We start from the raw sequence: 22,057 nt of genomic DNA on the forward strand, positions 1-22,057 counted from the left end.
TTGGAGATATAAATTTGAGAGTCTCCTACAGATGGTGTTTAAGCCATGAGTCAGCTGGGTGGGATCTCGGAGGAATAGAGTACAGAAGAACAGAAAGGGCCCAGAACACATGATGCCTAAGTGTATTTGTGTACTCTAAAAGAAACTAGGCTTCTGAATTTGGGGCTACAGCAGTGAACAGGCTTACTTTTCCATTAGTTCATTAGTTTACTCATTCATTTATTCTGCTATGTATACCTGTATCTACCTTTTAAGTAAGTTCTAAACTGAAGGTCCTGGGGTATTTTTCCCTCATTGTCAGAGCCAAAGGGAGGATCCAGGTTTGGGGGGTGGGGGGACTTGAATCATATATAATTTGGGGACCCTTCTTTTTTAAAAAGGAATGCAACTTTATAAACATAGAATTAGGCACAAAAGTAAATATTTATTAAGAACTGGAAAAGATATAACAAATTACAGATTTTTATTTTTTTAAATTCCAATGTAATTGATGTACAGTGTTATATTGATATTGATATATATTGTACAATATATAGAGATTAAACAATTCTATAACAATTCAGTGCTCATCATGATAAGTGTTCTCTCAATCCCTTTCACCCACTTTACCCATCTCACCCACCCACCTCCTCTCTGGTAATCACCAATTTATTCTCTAGATTTAAGAGTCTGGGTTTGTCTCTTTTTTCCTTTGTTTTGTTTCTTAAATTTCACATATGAGTGAAATCATATGGTATTTGTCTTTCTCTAACTTATTTCACTTACCATTACACTTTCTAGAGCCATCTATATTGTCACAAATGATAAGATTTCATTCATTTTCACGGCTGTGTAATGTTCCATTATATATATATCTCTCACATATTCCTTATCCACCTATTGTTGGACATGAGGTGCTTCCATATGTTGGCTATTATAAATAATGCTGCAATAAACATAAGATGCATACATCTTTTCAAATTAGTGTTTTTATTTTCTTTGGGTAATTACCCAGTAATGGAATTACTGGGGCACATGGTAATTCTAATTTTAATTTTTTTTAGGAACCTCCATACTGTTTTCCACAATGGGTGCACCAGTTTGCATTCCCACCAATAGTGCACAAGGGTTCCTTTTTCTCTACATCTTCATCAACACTTGCTGCTCCTTTTATTTCTGATTTGAGCCATTCTGACGGGTGTGAGGTGACATCTCATTGTGGCTTTGATTTGCATTTCCCTGATGATGAGTGATGTTGAGCATCTTTTCATGTATCTGTTGGCCATCTGTATGTTTTTTTCTGGAGAAATGTCTGTTCATGTCTTTTGCCCATTTCCAATTGGATTATTTGTTTCGGGGGGGTTATAGATTTTTAAAAGTTGACAAATACCAGAGATATAACAAAATTAAAACAAGTAATTTTATTTCTACATTTATATATTAATTAATTAATAATTAACTGTCTGGTGTATCTTTATATCACTTTTTTCCTACCCTTTCTGGCTCCATAAAGTTTCATTGCCTCTTCTCATGTCATTGTTTTTAGAAAATAATATTTTCTAGAAAGAATGGAAAAATAATTAAGTCTTTCATAAAGTATGGTCAATCAAAATTTTTATTGTTATTAATAGTTTAAAATTTCTGCATTACAATTCATGACTGGTTATGCCATGTCAGTTTTTAGTATTGTTTTCAAATCTGGTAAAACCTCAATTAAATTTCTTTCACATATGAATGGTAAGATTTCAGGGTCATTTCATTGCCTTAGTGCCAGCTTTGCATGCCATCTTGTCTAGAACAACCAGAATTTGTCAGAACAAGAGGCGTTAGATATGTTAAAACTCAATCAATCATAGAAGCATAAAACATAACTTCACCCAAAGACATACTGGCTGTCTGTAATACTGCTACAGGCTTTGCTCCACACACACAGGAATTCTGGCAAATTCTATTTTGTGCCATTCCTATTTTTTAAAAAATGAATGGTTCATTTATATGTGTATACATTGCATTACTGAACATGTTCCCGACAGGCTAGGATTTCCATTTTAACTAGGTGTTGATGAGAACCAAAGCCTCCAGCTTACAATTTCACATGTTATCAATTGGAAGAATTGACTAGAAGACTTTTCTACAGACTAGGCTACAGACTTGGCTTTAGTCCTAGATGTTTGTGTTATGCTTCATGGCAAGTTGACATTGGAGGAAGGAGCGCTCTTAGAAGCCATTCCTATAACCTGGATGATTCTCGGTGACTTATCTATGCATAGATCTGACTATGAATCCCTTAACTATATTCCATTAAACCCAAACTAGGTAAATATATCCAAACATAACCCAACTCAAGGGAAAGACGAGTGGAAAGAAACAATTGTTTGAATTAGCTATGGTTAAAATGTATTACTTTTGAAAATTTTACGAACAAATATGACTATGAGGACACATTTCTAGGGCCCCTCCCAAGGCCTTTTGTGAGGCCATATGTAAGCCCAACTTCATTAGTTTCATAGTAAGTTGACCTCTAGTCATTAAATTTTCAAACACAGAATTATCAACAGTCTTCAAATGGATATTATTTTATCCTCTCCTTGCAGGCAGAACAGTTATTCCTTCTCACACGTTCCTGTTTGTCAGTCTTGGGGGGAAATCTCAAGGTGATGGTTTGAGTTGCTGCTCTGGGGACACCACTGCCTAGTATAAATTGCTTTTTTCTTTTTTTCTCCTCCTCCTCTTTCTTCTTCCCTTTGTTGTTTTTGTTGCTGTTGTTGAGCCCCAGCTTCTTCTTCTTCTTCTTTTTTTTTTTTGAAGATTTTATTTATTTATTTGACAGAGACTCACAAGCAGGTAGAGCAGGCAGAGAGAGAGGCGGAAGCAGGCTCCCTGCTGAGCAGAGAGACTGATGCGGGGCTAGATCCCAGGACCCTTGAGATCATGACCTGAGCCGAAGGCAGAGCCTTAAACCACTGAGCCACCCAGGTGCCCCAGAGCCCCAGAGTCTTGATTTCAGCTCCTGTCGTGATCTCAGGATTGTGAAATCGAGCCCCAGATCTAGCTCTGCACTCAGTGGGGAGTCTGCTTCTTTCTCTCTTCCTCTCCCCTTGCCCTTTCCCTTGCTCACATGCACGTGTGCGTGCTCTCTCTCTCTAAAAATAAACAAATAAAATCTTTTTTAAAAAAATTGACAGCCTTGGGGTGCCTGGGTGGCTCAGTGGGTTAAAGCCTCTGCCTTCGGCTCAGGTCATGATCCCAGGGTGCTGGGATCAAGCCCCGCATCGGGCTCTCTGCTCAGCGGAGAGCCTGCTTCCCTTCCTCTCTCTTTGCCTACTTGTGATCTCTGTCTGTCAAATAAATAAATAAAATCTTTTAAAAAAATAAAATAAAAAATAAAAAATTGACAGCCTTGAAAAAACTTACCATATACATCTGATTAATTCAAATCCAGGGGGAAATAAAAACCTACAACTAACTATTCCTCCAATAGCAGTTATCACAACTATGTCTCTACTTCGGTGATTCTCTTCCTTTGAAAACTATGATTTAATTCTAATTTGTTTTTTTAGCATGTAAATAACTCAAATAGTATGTTATACTTAGCATATATATTAGCAAATATATTTAGTGTGTTTAGCATGGAAATAACTTATGTAGTATATTATACCTTCCTTAACACACTATGAATAGTTGCCTAAACAAAAATTACCTAATTATACTACCTAATTATACATCTGTCCAGAGAACAGTTAACCCTACCTGGGAGGGAGAGAACAGACAAGGGAAAGCAGAGCTAGGTGGGAGAGGTGTTTGGGGGAAGGAATAACAATATTGATTCTACTAGAGGTATTAAAAAAAACCATAGCTCTTAAATTAAGATGGTCTAGGTTGAAACATGGCTCTCTTTTACTTAGCTATATGATCTTAGGTAATTTAGTTGACCTTTCTCAGCTTCATTTTCTTTTGAAAATGGGGGCAATAATATTTGAGAGAATTCTTGATGAATTTGATGACGTAACAGTAGGAAATAATGATTAATACTTTAAGATTTTATCATCGTCACATACACAGACAGAGCTTTTTACTTATTTTTTAAATCTTAGTGTTCATTTTTGTAAAGTAGGCTCCACACTAGTGGAGCCCAAGTGGGGACTTGAACTCATGACCCCAGGATCAAGACCAGAGCTGAGATCAAGAGTCAGACACTTACCTGACTGAGCTACCCAGGCACCCCTTAGTTTTTTTTTTTTTTTTTTATCAAGTTTATCCAGGTATATTACTTAAAGCTTTAATAAAAAACAGTTCAAAATCTGGAAGGTATGCCCATAATATTTTCATCCTGTCTTCCCCTCACTATTCAATGTTAGGATTTCTTTCTCTCTTTATTTCAAATGAGTGTCATTTTCTGAATCTCATTTCTCTCTCTTGCTTACTGGGTTTCCAGTTTTGCTGAAGGTTTTGGATGCAATACTATATACACACTCTCCTAAATTTTCTTATTTACTTTTTATATCCCATTTGGATTTTATTTTTATATGCTGGATCCTTCTAGAATTTTCCATGCTGTTTTGCTTTCTAAAACAGCAAATCATAGCAGCAACAGTTATTTTTAAAAATTCCTTTTCTCATAGAACTAAAACAACAACTTTGCCATAGATTAAGTTTCACAAAACTTGGATGTATTTTTCTCTTATTATTATTATTTCTTACTATTTAGTTATCTGTTCCAGTGCCAGTACTGTACTCTTGTAATTATAGGAACTTTATAACAAAGTTTTAATGTCTGCTAAAGCAGGTCTTCCCTCATTTCCCTATTAATTTGTTCTTATGATGATTAAATTCTTGGCTTCAGATACCAAAAAAGAGTCAAATATCACAAACAACCAAGCAAACAAATCCCCTAACAGCCCAGTCGTCTTGTGAGGATTTTGATTTATGTATGTAATTTTCAAGGATTTAGAGTTTAATGATATGACATATTCCCACACAGGCATTTCTGTTAGTTTGTTTATTCAGATGCTTTTTCTTGTCAATAAATTACTAATACCTCTCCTTCATATAAGTCCTGCAGTGTTCTAGTTAGATTTATTTTTACATGGTTTATAATTTTACCACTAATATAAGTAGAGATATCTTTAGTTCCATTTCTAATTGGTTCTTAAAGAGAAAAAGTTATTTATTTTTAGCTACTTTTCTAATATTCAGCCACCTTAACATTTTTTCTTAATTTATATTGGTATTAGACACAGAAGGGCAGTGCTGTCCAATAGAACTGTCATGCAAGCCACATACAAAATTTGAAGTTTCCTAGTAGCCATATTATAAAAATAAAAAGGAAAAAGGTGAAGACAATTGTAATAGTATATTTTATTTAGCTCAATATATTCAAAACATTATCATTTCAACACGGAATATGCAAAATTATTAATTAGATGTTTTATATTTTTTTGTTTGTTTACACGACATCTTTAAAATCTAGTATCTGTCCTATCCTAGCAGCACAGCTTGGACCAGCCACATTCCAAGTGTTCAGTAGATACCTGTGATTAGTGGCTACCATACTGGATAGTATAACTTTCAGATTTTCTATATATACAATCCATGCAATCACATCATTTATAACTATAGTGTTAATTTTATTTTCTGACTATCAGAAAATCTCTCTAAAAACATTAACAAGTAATGGTGATAGCAAGCATCCTTGTCTTTTTCCGTATTTTAATAAACTTGACTTTAATGAAATGCTTAATTTTTTAAATAACATCCTCCTTAAATAGTTTCCTTTTGTTTCCAATTTACTTAAAGCTCATATGAAAGAACTGAGGAATTCTAATTATTTGTTTTCACCCATTGATATAATGTCGTCTAATCTGTGGATAGAATTAATTTGTTAAGAGATTTCCTAATTTAGAACAACCCTTTCATTTCTATAACAACAATTCTTGGTCATGATTTATTATTCTTTTACATTCAACTTGCTCATATTCTAAATTTTTTAGATGTTTATAGATTCAGTTTGCAAATATTTTATTTAGGTTATTTATGTTCATATATTCTACAGTGAAATTAGCCAATAAATTTATTTATTTTGGCAATATCTTTACAAGGATATTTGGGTAGTGAGGTTATCTTAGTTTCATAAAGTGAACCAGGATATTCTCTTTTTCTAGCATCAAGAATAGTCCTTGAGAATTTTCTCTTCTTAGAAGTTTATATAAAATTCAGAGGCAAAACCGTTTGGATTTGGCTTATATTTTAAAAAGTTGTATTTCAAAGTCATGTTTTAATTCCATTTATATTGATCATCTGAGTTTTTAACCTCTTTCTGAGTCAGTTTTGAAAATGTAAATTTTGCTTTGAAAGCCCATTTCCTCTAGATTTTCAATTTCACTGTCATAGCATTCAGACTACATTCCTTTAAAAATACTTTTGAAATTTCTGAAAAAGGGAAATCTATAGAAAATCTATAGAGGCAGAGAGTACAAAAATATTTGTTAAAGGCTGGGGCAGACACAGGGGAATGAAAACTAAAGGGTATAAGGTTTCACTTAGAGGTGATGGAAATCTCTAAAATTGATTGTGACTATACTAAAAATCACTGAACTGTATACTGGGAATGGGTGAATTGTATAATAAGTGAATTGTAACTCAATAAAGATGTTTAAAGATCAGAAAAATTAGGAAAATAGAAAAAAAGATTATTTATATATATATATATATATTTTTTTTAAAGAATTCACTTTTTCTTTTTCTATTTTTTTTTTTTTTAAGATTTTGTTTATTGGGACACATGCATGGCTCAGTCAGTTGAAGATCTGCCTTCGGCTCAGGTCAAGATTCCAGGGTCCTAGGATCAAGTCCTGCATGGGGCTCCTTGCTCAGTGGGGAGCCTGTTTCTCCCTCTGCCTGCAGCTCTCCCTGCTTCTCCTCGCTCTCTCTGTCAAATAAATAATATCTTAAAAAAAAAAGATTTTATTTATTTGACAGAGAGAGACAGCAAGAGAGGGAATACAAGCAGGGGGAGTGGGAGAGGGAGAAGCAGGCTTCCTGCCAAGCAGGGAGCCCGATATGGGGCTCAAACCCAGGACCCTGGGATCATGACCTGAGCCGAAGGCAGATGTTTAACGACTGAGACACCCAGCTGCCCCAGAGAATATACTTTTAATCTCAAAACCACAATGAGATATCACTTCACATGTATCAGGATGATTACTATTTAAAAAAAAAAAAGTGTCAGTGAGGATGCAGAGAAACTGGAACTCTTTTGGTTCCAATATCCCAAAGAAAAGCAGCATGTGTTTCAAAGAGATATTTGCTCACCTATGTTCACAGCAGCACTATTCACAATAGCTGGGAGGTGGAAGCAATCCAGATATTCATCAATGGATGAATGGATATTATATAGCCTCAAAAGAAAAGAAATTCTGGATGAACCTTGAGGACATTATGCTAAATGAAGGAGGCCAGACACAAAGAAAGAGATGCTGTATGATTCCACTTATATGAGGCATCTAAAATAGTCAAATTCATAGAAACAGAAAGTGGAATGGTGGTTACCAGGGGCTGGGGGCAGAGGAAAGGGGAAATTGTTTAGAATTTAGACAGTTCTGCAAGATGAAAAGTCTGGAGATCTGTTTTGTAACAAGGTGAATATAGTTAACACTACCCAACTGTATGGCTACAAGAGGGTAAAATGGAAAATTTTATGCTATGTGTTTCTACCGCACATAAAAATCTTTCAATCTCTTCCATATCTACTGTCATAGCACTTTTTAAATGCCTAATGTTATCTATTATATCATTTATTAAAAATACTTTAACAATGTAGAAAAAGAGAAAAGTAAATAATTCAGAAGTGTTACTGATTAATGAATTATCACATAGTGAATACATATAACCACTATCCAAGTCAACAAATAAAACATCACTATTATCTTACAAGTCCTCTACATGTCTCCTGCCTAATGACTTTCTCTCTCCTTCCTAAATATAGACACCATACTGGCTTTAAACACTACAGATTAGTTGTGCCTATTTCCAGACTTTTATATAAACAGAATGATACAGAAGGTACTCTTTTGAATGTACTCCCTGGCATCTTTCTCTTGACATTATGTTTATGAGCTCCATCCATATTGTTGCACGTAGCAATAGTTAATGCATTTTTTTTTTTTTTAAGAGAGATAGCCTGTGGCGGGGGGTAGTGTGAGAGGGAGAGACAGAATCTTAAGCAGGCTCCACCCTGAGTGTGGGGCCTAACATGGGGCTTGATCTCACAACCCTGAGATCATGACCTGAGCCAAAATTAAGAGTTGGCTACTTAACCAACTGAGCCACCCAAGTGCCCCGATACTTAATGTATTTTTCTTGGTCTATAGTATTCTACTGGTTGAACATATTCCATAATTATCCATTTTATGATTTATAGGCATTAGTATTTTTTTCAGTATTAACCTGTAATAAATGATATTTTTAGGAATAATGTATATGGCTTTTGGCACATATGTGGTGCAAAGAAATAAATGCATTTCTGTTGGGAATTCACATAAGAGTTAAATACCTGTGTTTGTGTTTATTTTAATAAATAAGGCCCATGTTCATAGCAGCAACCATTTCCCAATGCACTTGTACCAATTTCAACTCCCAATGGCAGTATATAAAGATTCTGGCTACTACATATTCTTGTCAGCATTTGGTATTATCACTTTTTAAATTTTAGCCAGTTTGTCAGCTACGCTGTAGTATTCATTTTTGTTTTAATTTTCATTCTGATTACTAATTAGTTGAAAATCTTTTCATACTTAGTGACTATTTATATATCATCTTTTGAGAGTTGCCTGTTCAATTTCTTACTAATTTTTCTATTGGGTTATCATTTTCTTACTGATTTGAGGGAATTCTTTATATATAATGGTTACAAATCATTTACCTATTTTATGTGTTGTAAATATTTTATCCCACTTCCACTTTCCACTTTTTTTTTTTTTTGAGAGAAAGAGAGAGCATGAGTGGAGGTGAAGGGGCAGAGGGAGAGGGAGAGTGAGAGAATTTAAGCTGGCTCCATGGACTCGGGGCTTGACCTCATGACCCTGGGATCATGACCTGAGCTGAAGGTGGCCGCTTAACTGACTGAGCCACCCAGGTGCCCCAAGATCCCTTATGAGTTATGTGTTATTTTTGTATCTTTTAATTACACACCTATTTAAAACCCCACAAAGTCATTGCTATTGTTTTATACTGTCCATATTCATTTGGTTTTTACTGATATATTTCACCCTATTGCTCTTCATTCCATCCATCTAAAGTCCTTTAGTGTGGGTCTGCTAGTGATTAATTTTCTCATTTTGTCAAGACTGATTGTCTGATTTTTGTCAATAACTGAGCCACCCAGGCGCCCCTTCATCTTCATTTTTTTTTATTATTTTTTTAAAAGATTCTATTTATTTATTTGACAGAGATCACAAGTAGGCAGAGAGACAGGTAGGGGTGGGGGGGGGGAAGCAGGCTCCCTGCTGAGCAGAGAGCCTGATGCCGGGCTTGATCCCAGGACCCTGAGATCATGACCTGAGCGGAAGGCAGAGGCTTTAACCCACTGAGCCACCCAGGCACCCCTCATCTTCATTTTTAAAGATTATTTTCACTGGACATTGTATTATAGAGTGGTAGTTATTTCCTGTATGTGTTTTGAAGATAATAATGATGCATATTTTTCTTTTTTCTTGTTATCATCGGGCTTGCCAGGAGTGCATCTGTTTAAAACCTTTCGATGTTTTCTATTTCCTTAGTTTCGATCTTTCCTTTATTACACATTTCCTTTTCCTCCTGTTTCCCAGTTCATTTTGTCCTTGAATGAGTTTGTTACTATTCATTCCTTTTTTTTTTTTTTAAATATTTATTTATTTACTCACAAGGGGTACCTGGGTGGCTCAGTGGGTTAAAGCCTCTGCCTTCAGCTCAGGTCATGATCCCAGGGTCCTGGGATGGAGCCCTGCATCCGGCTCTCTGTTTGGCGGGGAGCCTGCATCCTCCTCTCTCTCTCTCTGCCTGTCTCTCTGCCTAGTTGTGATCTGTCAAAAAAAAAAAAAATCTATTTACTCACAAAACAAACTGAGGGTTGCGGGGGAGAGGGTGGTGGGGGGTGGGGGAGAAAGAGTGTGGTTGGGTTATGGACATTGGGGAGGGTATGTGCTATGGTGAGTGCTGTGAAGTGTGTAAGCCTGACGATTCACAGACCTGTACCCCTGGGGCTAATAATACATTATATGTTTAAAAAAAAAAAAAAAAGAATTGTCTTTGGGGGCACCTGGGTGGCTTATTCGGCTAAGTGTCTGACTCTGGCCCAGGTCTTGGTCTCAGGGTCCTGATATCAAGCCCCGCATCAGATTCCCCACTGAGTGGAGAGTCTGCTTGTCCCTCTCCCTCTCCTTCTGTCCTTCCCCCCACTGTGAGAGCTCTCTCTCTCTTTCAAAAAATAAATAAAAAATTTTAAAAATATTTATTTATTTATTTGAGAGAGAGTGAGAAAGACAGAGAGGCAGACTCCTCATTGAGAGCGGAGCCCAACCCGGCGGGTGTGGGGAGGTGGGTTGGATCCCATGAAGCAGAGATCATGACCTGAGCCGAATTTGAGTCCCACGCTTAACCAAGTGAACCACCCAGGTGCCCCTCATTCTTTTTTCATAATTAAAGTACTTAAGACTATGTATACCCTTCAGGGCATGTGGGTGGCTCAGTCGTTAAGCATCTACCTTTTGCTCCGGTCATGAGAGCCAGCCCTGCATAATACTCCCTGCTCAGCTGGGAGCCTGCTTCTACTCTCTGACTCCCCCTGCTTGTATTCCCTCTCTCACTGTGTCTCTGTCAAATAAATAAAATCTTAAAAAAAAGAAAAGACTATGTATATATTTCTTCTTAATATAGCAGTGTTTTCTAGACTTTAAGATGCAGTATGTACTCTTTTCATTGGTGTTTGCATGTTTGTAATTTCAGTTTTATTTTCTCGTTGGTCCTGGAAATATTCAGAAAAACATTTTTTAATTTCCAAATAGGTAGGCTTTCTTATCCTCTTTTTAGCATTGATTTGTAGTTATATTGGATTATAATCAGAAAATGTAGCCTATAAAATCCCTATCTTTTGAAATGTATTGTGATTTATATTATGGTCAAGTGTATGTTTAATTTTTGTGAATCTTCCATAGTTATATGAATAGAATATATATTTTGGCAATTGGGTACAAAGTTCTCTATTTGGCTGAAGCATAAGCCAGTTGATTATATTATTAATATTATATATAATATTTATATATAAATATAAATAGAATATATATGATATATAAAATATAAATATATTTATAAATATATTATTATATAATTATATTATATTATTATATATTATATATGTAATAGATATAATATATGTTTATATATAAATATAAATAGAATATATAAAATATAAATATAATATAAATATAAATATTTATAAATAGTATATATTATTATATAATTATATTATATATTATATATGTAATATATAATATATGATATAAATATAAATAGAATATATAAAATATAAATATAATATGAATATAAATATTTATAAATATTATATTATTATATAATTATATTATTGTATGTAGAGAATATACAATAATATAATATAATATATAAAATCTAAATACAATATAAATATATATAAAAATATATATGAATATCTAAAAATAAATATAAATATTTATAAATATAAATACCCCTTTTTTTTGTCTGTTAAGTTCTGAAAGAGGTTTATTAAACTCTAACATCATAATTATGTGTGTGTGTGTGTTGATTTGTGTGTGATTCAAACCAAGTTCTGTATTGCTAGGTGTTCTTGCATTTTGGCATTCAGTAATATTATTTGGCAAATGAAAGTTTATTAAGATTATTATTATTTTGTGGAGTTCACCTTTTATTTTTCCAAAATGTTCCTCTTTTTCACACTTAATGTTTTGGCCTTAACTTTTCTTTACCTCATGCTAATATTTTCACTCATTTTTGTTTTCACTTAGGCCAATCAAAAATCCTAAAAACACTGTAGTACCTAGATCCTTGCTCTAGGGGGGTTTGAGTAGACTTGTACCAAAGACAAAGTTCCTTGCTTCAAGAAGCTTCATTTTAATTTTACTAATGGCATATCCTAATTAAGATTCTTGTTTTTTTTTTTTTAATATTTTATTTATTTGACAGAGAGATCACAAGTAGGCAGAGAGGCAGGCAGAGAGAGAGAGAGGGAAGCAGGCTCCCTGCCAAGCAGAGAGCCCAATGTGGGGCTCGATCCCAGGATCCTGGGATCATGACCCGAGCCGAAGGCAGAGGCTTTAACCCACTGAGCCACCCAGGTGCCCCAAGATTCTTGTTTTAACATATACATTTTTTTCAGCAAGTCTCCTGATATAAAGCTTTTCATCAGAGTACCAACTAGAAAATCTGCACAACAAATATTTAATCTTTGCAATAGTAAAATAAATGATTAATATAGCACTATTAGATTTAAAATAATATAATTTCTAAAATAAAAATACATACATATAAAAGTATAATTAAAAATTTAGTGTATTTATAAAAATTTAATATAACTAAAAATATAATGAAAATGATAATAATGGGCATATTACACATGGGAATGTTGAAGTGACTTTCTGGAGTAGGGGTTGCCTAAGCAACAGAAATGGTAGCAGTGAGCTTTGCTAAATTGAAGCTACTTCTGTAAGGCTGGTGGTAGCTGTATGGATGCTAACAGTGATTTCTTTTAATAATCAGGGTTATTTCCAAGGTACAACTAATGTTAAACTCATGTTTGCCTTCACACAGGAATAGAACGAGAGTCTTGTAAAGGAAGGTAGCAAATTGCTTTTATTACCACAAAGACTTAAAATCTGTATACTACATACACGTATGTAAGTATGATGACGCTGATGAAAGACTACCTCTTCTAAGGAGGGTCACAGATACACTACAATTTTTTTTCAACATATCAACTGTTTTTTGTTTTAAGTAGGCTCTACACCCAGCATGGAGCCCAACTCGAGGCTTGAACTCATTACCCTGAAATCAAGACCTTAGCTGAGATCAGAGTTGGAGGTTTGACCGACTGAGCCATTAGGGCAGGTGCCCCAACATATCAGTTATTTCTAACTGCCACAAAGAGACTTTTATTTTAAGTGCACCAGAAATTTGTCAAAACAAGATTAACACTAGGAAGTTGCTAATAATCTTATATAGAATTATAGAGCAGAACTTAGAACTTAGAGCATAAGAGGACACACAATTTTGCAACTATAGAAGAAATAGATATAAATGCAGTCAGTTTCATTTCTGAGACTCAAAAATAGTCAAAAAACTTATCTACAGTAGTTTCCACGTTAGTTGTCTTGATGGAGAATGTTTTAAACTCAGGCTACTATCACTAACTACTCAGAAAATGTGAAGTTTTTCCCTATTACTGGTATTCAATACAAATTAACATCAGCTTTAGCTTTTAGCAATCTGCTACTGGGGGAATGTTGCTAGAGGCCACCCAGAAAAAATATAATTCTCACACTGTATTCCAAAGCAAATATGACTTATGGATTATTTGCAGTTTTGGATATAATCTTCATAGCATGAAAATGACTTGGAGTTGTCTGAAGATTTGTTTTTAGAAAAAGATACTTAAGAATGAATCTTTCCTAAAGAGACAGCCCTCTTATGAAGGAGGCAGTTGCCTACAAAATACTTTGGAGGAGATATAAAATGTGTGAAAAATAAGATCCTAGGATATTTTTCAAAAAGCAATCACATTAGACTATAAAATCAAATGAACACATTTCCTGTAGAATACTTATTATAATTACATGGGAACATTATACACTTACATACTTATAAATTTGCTGTTGTTTTAGGAAATTATTTTTGGCATCAGCTTTTCAGCCACACAAGAATATTGGTTTTATTTATATTGACATCATTATTTTATTTTATTTATTTATTTATTTATTTTTTTTAAAGATTTTATTTATTTATTTGACAGACAGAGATCACAAGTAGGCAGAGAGGCAGGCAGAGAGAGAGAGAGGAAGGGAAGCAGGCTCCCCGCTGAGCAGAGAGCCCGATACGGGGCTCGATCCCAGGACCCTGGGATCATGACCTGAGCCGAAGGCAGCGGCTTTAACCCACTGAGCCACCCAGGCGCCCCAACATCATTATTTTAAATAAAAAATGACATGGCCCTGTTCAGTTATTTTTATCATTTATCACACCTGGCTCTGATAACTTTGGGTCATCTCCAAAAATCTGGTCTTCCCTTAAAGAACAAAGATTTGCTACCATGATGATATTTTAGAAATGTGATTAGGGTGCATAAATAAATCTCAAAAACATGGTATAACTTAGAACAAGCCTTGTTTTTACCAAGATGACAAGTTGGGAAGTAATGTTCACTTAGATTATCAGGTGAAGGAGAAAAAAAATCTCATTATTTCATCATACCTCATAGTCCTTCCATCCAGAAATGGGAATATTGCTGCATTTGTAAATACTACCATTAAAGCACACGTAAATAATTTTGGAAGTTACCTACCTCCGTATTAGTATGTAATTATGGACTTCAAAACCCCAGACTTGCTTGAGGGCTATCTTAATTGAGTATCCAATGGAATGAAGTATGAATTTGGTGCATTTTAATGAAGGTTAAGGAGGGACTATATTAATCTCAAGGTGAACTAAAGAAACAGTAAGAAAATCCAGAATGAGAGGACACAAACCCTATTGAAATGGTTATAGGTTAGGAGAAAGATGATAAAATACAAGATTTTACAGAGTCTAAGCGGACTATTTTGGGGCAAGTCATAGAACCTTAGAGATCTTTTTAAAGTCTCAGGCTCCCAATATTAAAATAACATTTGCATTTTAACTGTTTCACAGGATAGTTGGGAGGAGAGATGAAAACTATGCCTGACTGGTTTTGTATGCTGTGAAAAGCTGTGGAATTTGAGGCATCATTACAGTAACTGTCAAGGTCATCATCATATAAGAAGAAAAATGTATGAACGAGAGTGCTAGAAGAAGTAAGATTAAAGGCAATAAGATATAAAGTTGTGAGAAGTAAAATGCCTTTTACACAGAAAGATGGTTACAATTATTTTGGAAATAGAAACTTTGTTTACTTAGTGGCAGAGAGATCATTCAATCCTCAAGACAGCCCCATAAAGTAGGTATCATTTCCATTTTAAAAATTAAGAAACTGAAGCTAAGAGAGGTCAAGAGACTTGCTAAAAGCCACATGGGTCTAAAGTAGTAAAAACAAGGTTTCAAATCACTTATTTTAATTTCAAATCCAGTGCACTTTTGTGTCTCATAAACATTAACATTTTGTGTTCACCACACAAGCTTAAGCTTCAGAGGATGTCCTATGCATTGTATTAAGTTTTAATACATTAATGACTTGAAATGCATTTTACAGTATTTCTGCAAGACCTACCATGTGGGCAGCACTGAATGGCAGAGGTAGAGGCAAAAAGAGGAGGAAGAAAAAACAGAAAGGGGTGACTGCAAGCTGTGTGGGGAGTGCTACAAAAATGGTTATTACTGTTGAATATTACAGAGGAAGCATAAAATGGCTGAAAAGTAGCTAATAAATTTATTAATGAATATCAGCAGTGGCTCTAGTTAAAAAGAAATATTTTAACAAAGCAAGGGCAATTAAAAATAAAAAAAGCCAAAAAAAAAAGCAAAGCAAAACAACAAAACAAGGCAAGGGCAATGTCTGATTATTCTCGATTAAGGGATGAATGGAGATGAAGAGACTGGTTATGAAAGGATGGATGATTCAAATAAATTGCCTGTGAAGAGAATTTAGGACAAAAGAAGGAAACCAATGGAGAGTGAGGATTTTCTTTCTTTAAAATCAAATTTTAATTACTGAAGCAGGCATATATACTTCTTGTAAAATCTGAAATATCACGGATAAAGCTAAAATCCCCTTTCACCACTGCTCCTGATCTCCATCCTGATAGCAATGTAATGTTTATGGTTCGTCCTTTCTGTGCACATTTATATATATCATTGTAGGAAATAAATTTTATTTTATTTTTTTTTTAAGATTTTATTAATTTGACAGAGATCACAAGTAGGCAGAGAGGCAGGCAGAGAGAGAGAGGAGGAAGCAGGCTCCTTGCTGAGCAGAAAGCCCGATGCGGGGCTCGATACCAGGACTCTGGGATCATGATCTGAGCTGAAGGCAGAGGCTTTAACCCACTGAGCCACCCAGGCGCCCCAATAAATTTTATTTTAGATAAAAGGTACTACATTCCATATTTACCTCTTTTACGATTTTTTTTTCATTCAATAACACCTCTTGGTGTGTAATGGCACACATAGGTCTAGCTCTATATTTATGAACATTTAGGTTATTTCCGATTTCACTTTTATCAACAATGCCTCAAATGAACATTGTGATGCATGCCTCCTTGAGCACAAAAGGTGTTTTCTAAGGGAGATACCAACAGTGGCATTGTTGGGTCTCGGGCATGGATATTTGAAAATTTTACAAATCTTGCCAAATTGCCCTCCAAAGTGGCTGTATTAGTTAGCCCTCCTACCAGCACTGTTTCTTTCTGGTATTTTTAAAAACAAAAACAGAAACATTTTTGTTTCAGATTTCAAAAGGCTCACAGTAGAAAGGAATGGATGCCTTACACATTATTGCAGTGCGAGACTTTACATATTCACATTCTAGGAGAGTCAGAAAAGATGCTGGATGGAGAACACTAGACCCCCGAGGAAATGTTAAGTCTGGAGCATGAGTGAACGGATCAGTCCTAGATGGGAAGAAGGGGCTCCTGTTCTAAGGACATAGGCCGTGTTTTCTTTTTATGGCCACATGAAGTAGACAGCAAGGTAGAAGGGTTGGAATGGCAGGGTTTGGGGGACTGAAGAATGCAGACACATTTTAAAATAGGTTATACCAGGACAGTGAGAAAGCAGGTGACTGGGACGCCTGGGTGGCTCAGTTGGTTAAGTGGCTGCCTTCGGCTCAGGTCATGATCCCAGCATCTTGGGATCGAGTCCCACATCGGGCTCCTTGCTTGGCGGGGAAGCCTGCTTCTCCCTCTGCCTCTGCCTGCCATTCCGCCTGCCTGTGCTCACTCTTATGCTCTCTCTTACAAATAAATAAATAAAATCTTAAAAAAAAAAAAAAAAGTGAGAAGGCAGTTGACTGGGCCAGTGTTCCTCAAAGTGTGTTTGAGGAACAGTGACTCCATAAGATGAGTTAAAAAAAAAAAAAGTTTAAAAATTATGGTAAATTCTGCTTATTAAACCCTGCTTTTGGAGAATTACAACTTATCAACATATTCAAGGATCTGAAAAAGACAAAGTGTTTAACTTGGCATTTCCCAAACTTTCAACAATAGAACCTTTTCCTTTGTGTAAAAGCAGTTAATACACTGTTGAACTAGTCACCTGTGAAATATACTTTGGGAAACACTGAACTAGAAATATACTTTGGCAAATGTATAATGGAAAGAGCACTAGTTCAGTGACTTTGGGAAATTTGAAGAAATGGGCAACAAATGAGTGTCCAGCTTGTCTTCACAAAATTAATTTATTTGAAAATAAAATGAAACCAAAAATACACAGAACAATTTAACAAACATCCAGGTACTAACTTCTTAGAATTAAAAGGTTAAGATTAAATTATAATAAATTTTTAATGCTTATTTTTCTATTATAGAAATAATATATGTTCATGATACAAATTTGGGAAGAAGAGGAAAGAGGAAAAAACTACTGTCATTTTACCACCTTAGTAAAACCACTGTTTATGTTTTGAGGCAGTTACTTTATTGTTATTTTATTAGGTTTCTTTTTATTACTTACATCATTATAATAACACAGCATATACAATTTTGTATCATGTTAAATATTTACATTGTATTATAAGCACTACTGTATATTGTCATGGCTGCTTTTTTAATGGCTGCATAATATTCCAAGTGGATAGCTGACTATTTAACCATTCTCCTTGGTTTTAGAATTTACACTGTTAGCAACTCTTTCGTTTTGGGTTTCACATGAAATATTGCAATGATTACAGGGGAGCATAAAACTCCTTATTTACAGTTATTTTCTTAGGACATATTTGCAAATAGAATAGTTTAAAGGTAACATACATTTTAAAGGGTTTCGAAAAAATATTGCCTATTTGCTTTGGGGGGGCACAGGGAAAGGCTGTATTGGGGCGCCTGGGTGGCTCAGTGGGTTAAAGCCTCTGCCTTCAGCTCAGGTCATGATCCCAGGGTCCTGGGATCGGGATCGAGCCCTGCATCGGGCTCTCTGCTTAGCAGGGAACCTGCTTCTTCCTCTCTCTTTCTGCCTGCCTCTCTGCCTACTTGTGATCTTTGTCTGTCAAATAAATAAAATTAAAAAAAAAATTTTTTTTTTAAAAAGAAAGGCTGTATCATCAGTAATATATTAAAGTGCCTATTTGTGGGGTGCCTGGGTGGCTCGGCTCAGTTGGTTAAGTGTCTGCCTTCGGCTTGGGTCATGATCCCGGGGTCCTGGGATCCAGTCCGGCATTGGGTTCCTTGCTCAGTGGGTAGCCTGCTTCTCCCTCTGCCTGCAGCTCCCCCTGCTTGTGCTCTAACAGATAAATAAATAAAATCTTAAAAAAAAAAATAAAGTGTTTGCTCTGTTTCCCTCCAGTTTAATTCAGGTTTCATTTTGTTAGCACTGGTCCATTTTGTTCCAGCTGATGGACATGCACAAATCCTAAAGTCATTAATTGCATTATCTATCCCCACTGGTTTTACAACACGTTACAGATCTGCTAAACATATTATATATTTCTTCATCTAGGCAGCGAATAACATTTTTTCATAAAATGTTGAGAACAGAGTCCAAAGGAAGATAGTAAAGACCATATTGACATGTATCAATTTAGCAATACTCTTTGGATATTGCTTAAGGGGTTCCAATGGCAGCTTTATCAACATTTTGATTATGACTAATCAAAGATACTTAAGTCACCTAACTATAGCATATTAGTCTATTTTTCTCCATTTTGTTCACAATGATTTAATAGAAAACTCTGTCAAACGGGGTACTGAGGGGTGATTTCTCTTTGGCATTTCCCCTCATGATTCCCAGGCTGTATTTTACATATTTTTGTGTATCAGAGCCTAGCACAGAACTTGCTTGATACATAGCACACAGATTCTCAATAACAGTTTATTTGAATGATATGCTTAATTTGGCATGAATTTAATGAACCTCTGTTGTCCACTATAGATACCACTTTTCTTTCTAATCCATTAGTAAACATATATGTTCACTTAGGAACGGCAAATGTATAATGGAAAGAGCACTTAGGAAAAAAAAGATTTTATTTATTCATTTGAGAGAGAGAGAGCAAAAGGAGGAGCAGAGGGAGTGGGACAAGGAGACTTGGTGCTGAGATCCCTGAGGTCATGAACTGAGTCAAAATCAAGTTGGTTGCTTAATTGACTGAGCCACCCAGGGTGCCCGCCTCAACCAAGAGCACATTTTATAATTAGAATTCTCTGTAAATTGGCTTTGTAACTTATAAGTTGATAACTCTGTGTAAATCCAGACCTTACTCAGTTTGTTCATCTACAAAATGGTGATAACCCATCTTTCTTAATTTCCTCATAGGGTTCTTATAAGAATTAAAATGTTTTTCTCCAAAAGGAAATCTGATCATGTCCTTACTTGGACTTTTTAAAACCTTGTAATAACTTTCTTTTCTTTTCTTTTTTTAAGATTTTATTTATTTATTTGACAGAGGGAGAGATAGCGAGAGAGGAAACACAAGCAGGGGCAGTGTGAGAGGGAGAAGCAGGCTCCCCACTGAGCAGGGAGCCCACTGTGGGACTCAATCCCAGGACCCTGGGAACATGACCTGAACTGAAGGCAGATGCTTAACAACTGAGCCACCCAGGCACCCCCTGTAATAACTTTCTATTGCCCTCAAGAAAGAGTTAAATCCTGGGGTGCCTGGGTGGCTTGGTGGGTTAAGCCTCTGCCTTCCACTGGGGTTTGGGATCAGGGTCCTGGGATCAAGCCCCACATGGACTCTTTGCTCAGCGGGGAGCCTGCTTCCCGCACCCCCCCTCCTCTGCCTGCTTGTTATCTCTCTCACTCTGTCAAATAAATAAATAAAATCTTAAAAAAAAAAGAGTTAAATCTTTTAACAGGCCATACAGAGACTTTTGTGATCACTATTCTAACAATGAAAGCTCTCTTTCACTGCAAGGCCTTTTGCACAAGCTGTGTGCTTCGCCTGTAAAGCTATTTTCTGCACCCTTCTATGCTGATTACTACTAGCAGCAATTCTACTAATAGCAATAGCTAAAATCTGAATTCTTACTAAGCATGGGACACTTTACATACAATAGTTTGTACTTTATCAAGTAGATACTATTATCTGTTTTACAGATAAGGCACAGAGAACTGAAGCAACTTACCCAGAGAAACACAACTATTAGGCCTTAGCTCACTGTCTGAATTCAAAGCAGATGTTCTCAACTTCTGCTATGTTATCAACTTTCTCCAGAAAGTCTAACATCTCTAATATTCTCTAATAGCCAATGTGTTAAGATTAGCACTTAAGGCACTGCCTTATTATCACTGTGTACTTTATGGGGGGCTCTGCAACCAGAGGGATAAACAATCCATTTGAACTCAGACAAGACTGCATCTAGTTTACTTTTGTTTCTCCAGGTCCTAGCAGTTCCTGCTACACATAATGGGCATTAATAAATATTTGCCGACTAAATAAATACACTAAAGTGTTTTTAAACAAAAGACAGAAGACAATGTTATTTTTGAATTTAGTTAAGGAACATCACCAGGCTTACCAGTTTGTGATGTATGGGATCCACTTTCCCCCCTTTTTGCAGTGTAGTACACTTGCTTATATCCGTTCTTCTGTGATCTCTTCTGTTTGCCACAATTCCTTAAGTACTGTCGACAAATATTCCCACTTCACAGCTGTGATACTGCCTTCTGAGAAAATCTTTTACAGAGGAGAGAAACGAAAATGTTAAAATTACTTTTCCCTTCATAGCAAGGGAAAACTTTTTTTTTTTTTTTAATATAGCGCGGCAAAACAGAGATCGCTGAGGGAAAAGCTATCTTTTTAAAAATGAGTTTCAAATCAAGACTAGGCTGATTGGAGAAAAGCAATCTAGCACATTTATAAATGAAAAGTTCTGAGGCTGCCTAGGCAGAGTTGTCCCCAGGTGGCATCTTATTTTTCATAATATTTTACTGAGGCCTTTCAGTAATATAAATAGAGAAAACAGGTGCTGCACTGAGCAGGGGGTTTGTCCAAATAAACCTTTTTTTTTGGCTTAGTTTTTTGATAGAAGGCCCAGAACTTAAGGTAATCAGTCCTGCAGCTCTCATCACCTTCAATAAGGAAAAAGAGGAAGGCGGTGAGAAAAGAGGTAGGGGAAGTGTGGCAAACAGATGAAACTATTCTCCAAATAGAGCAAGGGCTTAAGCTCGTTGCTAAGGTGCGGCCCCTCAAACTGACCGTTTACATTTTGTTAATTTTGTCTTTTCAATTCAAAAAGGACGCCTGGCTTTATAAGTACGAGGATATACAAAAAAGGAAGGTATTCATCTCGTGAGAACTTCACCACCCTAATCAGCGTCCCGGAAAGCCACCGCGGACACCCCATCCACTTGCCGGCCAGCTCGCGGATGCCCCGGGGGCCGGACGCCTAGCGAGGTATCCCCTCGCGCTCCCGCTACCCACAAGCCACCGCGCCTCGGCGCGCCTGCGCAGCGGCGACGGCCCTCTCAGGAAGAGGAAAATGGAATAAACAACTCGGAGGAACCAGAGCGCGAGAGAGCGAGTGGAGGCAGAATTTAAAAATAAACCGGCTCTCCACCCTCCCAGCCCGTTCGCCGCTGCCGCTCCCCCTTCCCTAGTCCGCGCCCTCGAAGGCCCCGTCTGGGCCCGCGCGCCCACCCCGTCGTCCCGCGCGGCCCCTTTAAGAAAAGAGAACGAGAGAGTGAGTGAGAGAGAATCCCAACTCTCCCCCTC

Source organism: Enhydra lutris, unplaced genomic scaffold (genome assembly GCF_002288905.1).
Source record: "Enhydra lutris kenyoni isolate GAN:26980312 unplaced genomic scaffold, ASM228890v2 scaffoldscaffold60, whole genome shotgun sequence".
In the NCBI taxonomy this organism is placed as follows: Eukaryota; Metazoa; Chordata; class Mammalia; order Carnivora; family Mustelidae; genus Enhydra; species Enhydra lutris.